The sequence below is a fragment of the Aotus nancymaae genome, unplaced genomic scaffold (genome assembly GCF_030222135.1).
Source record: "Aotus nancymaae isolate 86718 unplaced genomic scaffold, 86718_ANA_hifiasm-v0.15.2.pri h1tg000040l, whole genome shotgun sequence".
Taxonomy (NCBI): Eukaryota; Metazoa; Chordata; class Mammalia; order Primates; family Aotidae; genus Aotus; species Aotus nancymaae.
In genome coordinates, this window is record NW_026988454.1 from 118,378,409 (window position 1) to 118,387,288 (window position 8,880).

Genomic DNA, 8,880 nt, shown 5'->3' on the forward strand with positions numbered 1-8,880 from the left:
GGCCACAGCAGGCCTCCTCCCCTGCGGCGGGCAGTTTTGGTTGGGGCCTTCCTCCTCTGGCCTCACTTTCCCAGAAGGCTTTGGGATCTGAAGGTCCCTAACTCTGCCTCCCGCCAATTCCACTTCTTTTTTGTATTTTCCCTCATTATCCATATTAGGGCAGCTGTGTAGCCTAGTGCTCCAGCATAGAAATGAATCAGGTTTGCTTTATAATTAATCTGTTATATGGTACATTTGTTTTATGTACTTTTTCTGGATGTATGTCTTATTTCACAATGAAAAAGTAAAAATTTTAAATTAAAAAGAGAGAAAGAGAGGCAGCAAGTAAATTCCAAGGCAACCATCAAGTTTACAAAAGGTTTCTTTGTCAGACAAGAGCTATCACCAATGGAGTGTTCACTAGTGCGCGTCATTGCTTGTTTATAAAAGGCACATAGTAGCTGCTCAATTGATACCCATTAGCAAAATAAATTAATGAAATGTGTGGATAGAATGAATAACACGGGCAGAGTAAGAGTCCTCATGAAAAGACAAACAGCACTGAAAAAGCAATGGAAAATGTTAAATTAGCAGAGACTCTAGACACACCCCAATTGTTTCCAGGCCTATTGCGTCAAGCAGGACACACCTGTAGAGCAGCTACCACCAGGCAAGGGGTTCTTTGTCCAAGGACTCCCCCGCCTCCACTCATACCTGTTTGGGAGGCAGGAGGTCTAACAGGAGGGAACTGACCTTTTTTAAAGGTCATAGGGAACTGACCTTTTTAAAGGTCATAGGAAACAGAGGTGTGTCACCAGACCAGCCCTAAGCGGCCAGCCTGAGGCGGTTCCCCATCCCAGTTCTCTTGCCAGCTTGTGGTGCTGCCGCTTCCTTCATCCGCACAGAGCCCGTGAGGCGGAGGAAGGCAGCGGCTGCTGATGAAACCAGACACTTCTTGGGAGGCTCAAGCCTCAGTTCCTGGCCTGGGCAGGGCAGGCCACATGTTGTTATGGTTAAGTCGACCAGCTGGGAATCAGCAGGGGGTTTGTAAGGAAACTGCATTAATTAGGAGAAAGCAAACACGACTGTCACTCTAGTCTGCCAGCCCCTTCCTCTGATTTCCCTTGTATTCCCCCAGCCCCACGTGGTCTCCATCAGATCATCTCTCCCTCCACCTTCCCGCCCCTTTCCATTGCCTCTGCTCCTTCAAGGCTCACATCTGCACTGCTCTTGGCTCTGACCCTCTTCCTGGGCGAGGTGGGAGGAAGGCTGGAAGAGCACATCCATCCACAGCTGGGACCAGAACCTCCCGAGCCCTGAAGCCATAGATGGGCTGACCTAGCTCCTGCCTGGGCTCTGGCCTGAGCCTCACTATCCTATTAGCCGGCAGCACATCACTCGACCAGATCATCCCTGCTGCGAGTTTCCGTTTTCCTTGGCAAAATAAACATTTCTGGGTTCATCTCCTGTGAGTTTCCCTGAACGTCTTCATTGAGAAGGTTTATTTGGAATGAAAGTTTATCTCCAGAATTAAGACACAGAATCCAGGACAAGGTGTGGAGAAAGAAGGGAGGTCTCCTTGGGAAATGGGGTGGAACCCAGGCGGCTGGGTTCCTCCAAAGAGGAGGCGGTAGAAGATTTTGTCAGAAATAAAGAGAGATTCCTCAGCCTCCCTTGTGTCATACATGTGTATTCAGTGGCATTGCTGCTCTTCAAGTTCCTAGATTGCCCACTGCAGCTGGAAATATTTCTTCTCATGCATGAGAATGACTCTGTCAACCACCCTAGAGATTTAGGCTAGAAAAAGACCCTTACTTTGGGTGGTAGCTAACCATTTGCAGCTCCCAGACAAGGGTCTTAAGCCCCTTTTATTCCACAGCACAGTTGTACTTAAAAAAAGCATACACAGCATACTCAACTAGGGAGAAGAGTACAAAAGACTGGCTGATGAAACAGAACACACTGTTTTTGCAGTAGGAAGGTAGGTATTAGAAAATATTTTGAATTGAAAGTAAGCCAAAAGCTTAGCAATTGGGGATTGCACTTCCAGACAATGAAATCGTACATATCCATTAAAAATAGTGTCAAAGTATGCCTGTAGTCCCAGCTACTCAGGAGGCTGAGGCAGGAGGAGTGCTTGAGCCCGGGAGACTGAAGCTGCAGTAAGCCATGTTCAAGCCACTGCACTCTAGCCTGGGTGACGGCAAAATGCTGTCTCTAAAATATATACATATATAGTGCCAAATGACAGGAAAAGAGACCACTGGAACTCAATAAAGATTGCAGAAAACAGACAAGATGAAATGCAGTAGAAAAAGCATGAATTTTTTTTTTTTTTTTTTTTTTTTGAGATAGAGTTTCAGTCTTGTTGCCCAGGCTGGAGTGCAAATGGCACAATTCGGCTCACCGCAACCTCCACCTCCCAGGTTCAAGCCATTCTCCTGCCTCAGCCTCCCGAGTAACTGGGATTACAGGCATGTGCCACCATGCCCAGCTAATTTTTTGTATTTTTAGTAGAGATAGGGTTTCTCCATGTTGGTCAGACTGGTCTCAAACTCCCGACCTCAGGTGATCCACCCACCTCAGCCTCCCAAAGAGCTGGGTTTACAGGTGTCAGCCACCGCTCCCAGACAAAAGCGTGAAATTTTCAATTAGTCGGGTGTGGTGGCGGGTGCCTGTAATCCCAGCTACTTGGGACGCTGAGGCAGGAGAATCACTTGAACCTGGGAGGTGGAGGTTGCAGTGGTCCAAAATCACAACATTGCACTCCAGCCTGGGCCACAAGAGCGAAACTCCGTCTCACACACACACAAAAAAAGGAAAAGTGTGAAATGTTTAAATGGTGCTGGGTCAGTTAGATATTGCTATGGGGGACAAATGAATCTTAATCCCACTTTCAGACCACATAAGAAAACAATTCCAGATGACTTGAAGATCTAAATGTGAAAAGTAAAACAATAAAGTTTTTAGAAAAAAAAAGATAGAACATCCTCATGAACTTAAAGAGGACTAAAATTATTATTTATTTTTTACTTTTCTTAGAGATACATTCTTACTCTGTCACCTAGGCTGAAGTGCAGTGGTGTCATCATAGTTCACTGTAACCTCAAACACCTGGGCTCAAGTGACCCTCCTCACCTTAGCCTTCAAGTAGCCTGGACTGCATGTACGTGCCCAGCTAATTTTTTTTTCTTTTTTAATAGGGTCTCATTCCCACTGCCCAGGCTGCTGGGGTGCAGTGGCACAATCATGGCTCACTGCACCCTTGACTTCCCCAAGTAGCTGAGACTACAGGCATGCCCCACCATGCCTGGCTAATTTTTGTGTGTATTTTTAGTAGAGACGGGGTTTCACCTGTTGCCCAGGCTGGTCTCAAGCTTCCGGGCTCAAGCAATTGTCCTGCCTCAACCTCTCAAGGTGTTGAGATTACACGCATAAGCCACCATATCCAGTCAGAAAAAAAAAAATTAATAGAAAACAAAAAGTATCAACCATAAAAGAAAAAAAATGATAAAGTGCTCTATATTAAAAATGTTTAAATACTCCTCATCAAAAAAAAAAAAAAAAAAACTACAGGAGAATGAAAAGGCAACCCACAGAGAGGAAGATGACTTTTGAAGTACACTCGGCCTCCCGAAGTGCTGGGATTACAGGCGTGAGCCACCGCGCCCGGCCCAAAGGCCTTTTTTAAAACAACAACAACAACAGAAACCAAAAAATGATACTGCCGAACGGTTTTCTATAGTTAATGTATCAGTTTACTCTGGTATCAGCTGTGTGTGACAGTTCTAATTGCTCTGTATTGTGTCAATATTTGATTTTTTTTTGGTACTTTTCATCTTGCCATTCTGGTTGGTATGTAGTAGGATCTCACTGTGTGTTTATTTTACATTTCTTTGATGCTTAATGAAGATGAGCATCATCTTATTCAAGAAAGGATAAGTATCCACAATATATAAAGAACTACAAATCAATAAGAAAAAGGCCAGGAGCTGTGGCTCATGCCTATAACCCCAGCACTTTGAGAGACTGAGGCAGGAGGATCGCTTGAGGGGAGGAGTTCGAGAACAGCTTGGGCAATATAGTGAGACCCTGTCTCCACAAAAAAATTAAAAATTAGCTGGGTATCAGGCTGGACATGGTGGCTCATGCCTATAATCCTAGCACTTTGGGAGGCCAAGGTGGACAGATCACCAGAGATCACGAGTTCAAGACCAGCCTGGCCAACATGGTGAAACCCCATCCCTACCAAAAATGTAAAAATTAGCTGGGCATGGTGGTGCACGCCTGTAATCACAGCTACTCAGGAAGCTAAGGCAGGAGAATTACTTGAACCCAAGAGGCAGAGGTTGTAGTGAGCTGAGATCATGCCACTGCACTCTAGCCTGGGTGACAGAGCTAGACTCCATCTCAAAAAAAATTAGTTGGGTATCGTAGTGTATGCCTATAGTCCCAGCTCCTCAGGAGGCTGATTTTGAAGGATCACTTGAGCCCAAGAGGTCAAGCCTGCAGAAAGCCACAAATGTGCCACTGCACTACAGCCTGGGTGACAGAGGGAGGTCCTGTCTTAAATAAATAAATGAATGAAAGAAAAAAGAAAAGGAAAACACAGGCAACCCAATATAACATGAGTCAAAATATTAAACAGACATTTTACAAAAGAGACATCTAAATGATCTATATTGCTATACAAACTGCATGCTTAAAATTTATTGGCCAGTCATGGTGGCTCACGCCTGTAATCCCAGCACTTTGGAAGGTAGAGGCAGGTGGATTATTTGAGGTGAGGAGATCAAGACCAGCCTGGTCAACATGGTGAGACTCTGTCTCTACTAAAAATACAAAAATTAGCTGGGCGTGGTGGTATGCACCTGTAATCCCAGCTACTCTGGAGGCTGAGGCAGGAGAATCACTTGAACCCAGGAGGCGGAGGTTGCAGTGAGCCAAGATCACACCACTGCACTCCAGCCTGGGGGACAGAGTAAGACTCTGTCTCATAAATAAATAAATAAATATGATCTGTAAACATATGAAAAGTTATTCATCTTCATTAAGCATCAAAGAAATGTAAAATAAACACACAGTGAGATCCTACTACATACCAACCAGAATGGCAAGATGAAAAGTACCAAAAAAAAATCAAATATTGACACAATACAGAGCAATTAGAACTGTCACACACAGCTGATACCAGAGTAAACTGATACATTAACTATAGAAAACCGTTCGGCAGTATCATTTTTTGGTTTCTGTTGTTGTTGTTGTTTTAAAAAAGGCCTTTGGGCCGGGCGCGGTGGCTCACGCCTGTAATCCCAGCACTTCAGGAGGCCGAGGCAGGTGGATCATGAGGTCAAGAGATCGAGACCATCCCAGTCAACATGGTGAAACCCCGTCTCTACTAAAAATACAAAAAATTAGCTGGGCATGGTGGCGCGTGCCTGTAATCCCAGCTATTCAGGAGGCTGAGGCAGGAGAATTGCCTGAACCCAGGAAGCGGAGGTTGCGGTGAGCCGAGATCGCGCCATTGTACTCCAGCCTGGGTAACAAGAGCGAAACTCCGTCTCAAAAAAAAAAAAAAAAAGGCCTTTGGGCCAGGCATGGTAACTCATGTCTGTAATGCCAGAACTTTGGGAGGCTGAGGCAGGCAAATTGCTTGAGCCCAGGAGTTCCAGACCAGCCTGGTCAACATGGCAAAACCTCATCTCTACAAAAAGTACAGAAAATTAGTTGGGCATGGTGTTGCATGCCTGTACTCCATGAGTAGTCCAAGCAACTCAGGAGGCTGAGGTGGGAGAATCACCTGTGCCTAAGAAGTCCAGTCTGCAGTGAGCCATGATCATGCCACTGCACTCCAGCCTGGGTGACAGAGCAAGACTCTGTCTCAAAAATAAATAAATAAAAATAAAATAAAGGCTTTTGTAAAAAACCAAGGCAGTATCTTCTACTAAAGCTGAGCATAGGCATACCCTGCAATTTAACAGTTCCACTGCTAGATATAGGCCCCAAAGAAGTGTGTCTTTGTGTTCACCAAGAGTCACATAGAAGAATGTCACAGCACTATTTGTAGTCGTCCCAAGTGGAAAGTATCTAAATTCTATCAACAGAAAAAATTTTTTTAAATGTGGTATATTCACAGTGGAATATTATATAAAGGTCAAATGCAGGGAAAAGTAATATATGGTGCTGTGCTAAAAATGAGGATAATGATTATCCTTGGAGGATAGTGTCTGGAAGGGGACACAAGGGGATGTTCTAGAGTGCCAGTCATATTCTGCTTGTTGGCATGGGTAGTGTGTTCCCTTTGTGAAAATTCATCAAAAAGTATATACACCAATGATTTGTGTATTTTTCCTTTTTTTTTTTTTGTGAGATGGGGTCTTGCTCTGTTGCCCAGGTTGGAATGCAATGGTGCGATCTTGGCTCACTGCAACCTCCGTATCTCAGGTTCAAGTGAGTCTCCTGCCTCAGCCTCCTGAGTAGCTGGGATTACAGGTGCCCACGACCACATCCAGCTAATTTTTGTATTTTTAGTAGAGACAAGGTTTTACCATGTTGGCCAGGCTGGTCTTGAACTCCTAACCTTAAGTGATCCACCCATCTCGGCCTCCCAAAGTGCCGGGATTACAGGTGTGAGCCACTCCACCTGGCCTGTGAATTTTTCTTACATAGGTAATACCTTAATTTAAAAATATGTTGTTGTTTTTTAAAACTAGTCTCCTTCTCAAAAGCTGATCGCACAGAATTGTAGGGACTAATCAGAAGTGGGTTCAGAAAAATAAGATATTACAAGGCAAAAAATATGCACAGTATTATTTCATCTTGCTAAATGTAAACAATGCTTATCTCTGGATTTTCGATGACATTTATTTTCTTTTTACTTTATCTAGTGTTTCACTTTTCTACAATGATCACATGCTACCTGTCATAGTTATTTTTTTAAAATAAAATTTGATTATGATAAGTTAGGATAAGATAATGAGGAGAGGGTTGGCACCCAAATGCTTTAGCTAACTATGTCCAAAGCAAGCCCTGGGTGTGGCTCTGTTGCTGCCCTTGCCTCTACTGGATTCTTGGAAGCTGGAAATGGGTGAAGAAATGGGGGATGTGGTACAAATACAGAATATAGATCAAGGTCACCTATACAGAACAAACTGGGAAGCTATAGGGAGAGCCAAAGCTTTCTTGATCCTGGCTGGAACACCTAGACCTCACCTCACCAAGACCCTCTGCTTCACTCCTAATCCATGTGTCAGTCTCCAGCACCTTGATTGACTTTTCTTTTAAGTTTCCCCTTCACTGGGTTTGCCTTTGCTAAATGAGATGTTTTCATGTACCCCAATGCTGCATTTCTCCTGTTCTCCCTCTCTATGGTGATGCCGCCCAAACTTCCCATACAGCAGCTGCTCTGCATCCTCCTAGTCTACTAAGGTGGCAAGCCCAACTGGATGATGAGCTCCTCTCTCACTCACCAGAAAACATGCTATGCCATTTAATAAGCCTGATTTTCCCATCCATGACTCAGAATAGGATAATTAGGAAATCTCTTTCAGACTTATTATGGAGAGTGGAAATATCCTTCCAAGTGGAAGATGTGAGCTGTCAATGATTTTCCTTTCTTATGGAACTCCAGAGGAACAGCCTATATGTCCCACAAATCAAAAAGAAGAAAAATTGAGCAGTTGTATTTTCTCTTTGGTACCATAAGCTTTCTTACAATGTGAGTCCAACTTGTGAAAAGAGCCATTTCCATAACTGCCCTATTAACTAGCTTATGTTTATAAAGCACTTTTTAAAAAATTTTTTGGTTTAGTTTCGTTTTTGAGACAGTTTCACTCTTGTCGCCCAGGCTGGAGTGCATTGGTGCGATCTTGGCTCACTGTAATCTCCACCTCTTGGGTTCAAGCGATTCTCCTGCCTCAGCCTCCTGAGTGGCTGGGGTTACAGGCGCCCACCACCACAACCAGCTGATTTCTGTATTTTTAGTAGAGATGGGGTTTCACCATGTTGGTCAGGCTGGTCTTGAACTCCTGATCTCAGGTAATCTACCTGCCTCAGCCTCCCAAAGTGCTGGGATTACAGGCATGAGCCTCCATGCCTGACTGAGCACTTACGTTTTATCATATCTAATCTTCAGGGTCTAGTCCTCCCCTAGACCCTATAAAATAGGTTCTACTCATTCATTCAACAAGTATATATTATACTCTTATTATGTGTCAAGAACTATACTAAGTGCTGCAGATGTGAGAGTTAACAGAAAACAGTGTTCCTGCCTTCATGGAGCTTACAGCCTGGTAAGAAGATAAATACAAAACAAACACAAAACTGAAATTCTGTCGTGTACTAAGATGGAGAGGTATCTGGTGCTGAGAATGGACAGTCAAGCAAAACTGTGGAAATAAGATTTGAAGTGAGCTCTAAGAAATAAGTAGAAGTTAGACAGCTAAAGAGCAGACAAAGGAAATAGCTTGTGCCAAGGCCCTGGGGCTGGAGAGAGGTCTAAGTATATGCAAATCAAAGATCAGTGTGGTAGCGGTCAGGGAAGAAGGTGGCATCAATTCTATCCCAGGTCTGCCTGATACCCGATACTCCGGATCCAGAGTTCCTAACCATTTCAACCTCTCCTGTAGAGGTTTAACCCCAGTAACAGAAGCTGAAAGTTCACAGCTGACGTGCAGTGAGGAGAACGCTTTAAAAACATAGGTAGGGGTGCTGCGTGTGATTTTCGTAAGGAAGCCTTCCAGGAAACGAATGCAGCCTTGAAGACTGCGGGCACTGGCAGACAGGAGCTAAAGACGTCCACTAGATCCTTAACACGAAATGTAGGCTTGACGCAGAAGCCTCTCTTATCCCAAAGCGAGCAGGTGAGATAAATGACGTGACAGGAATAAGCGAACTACAATC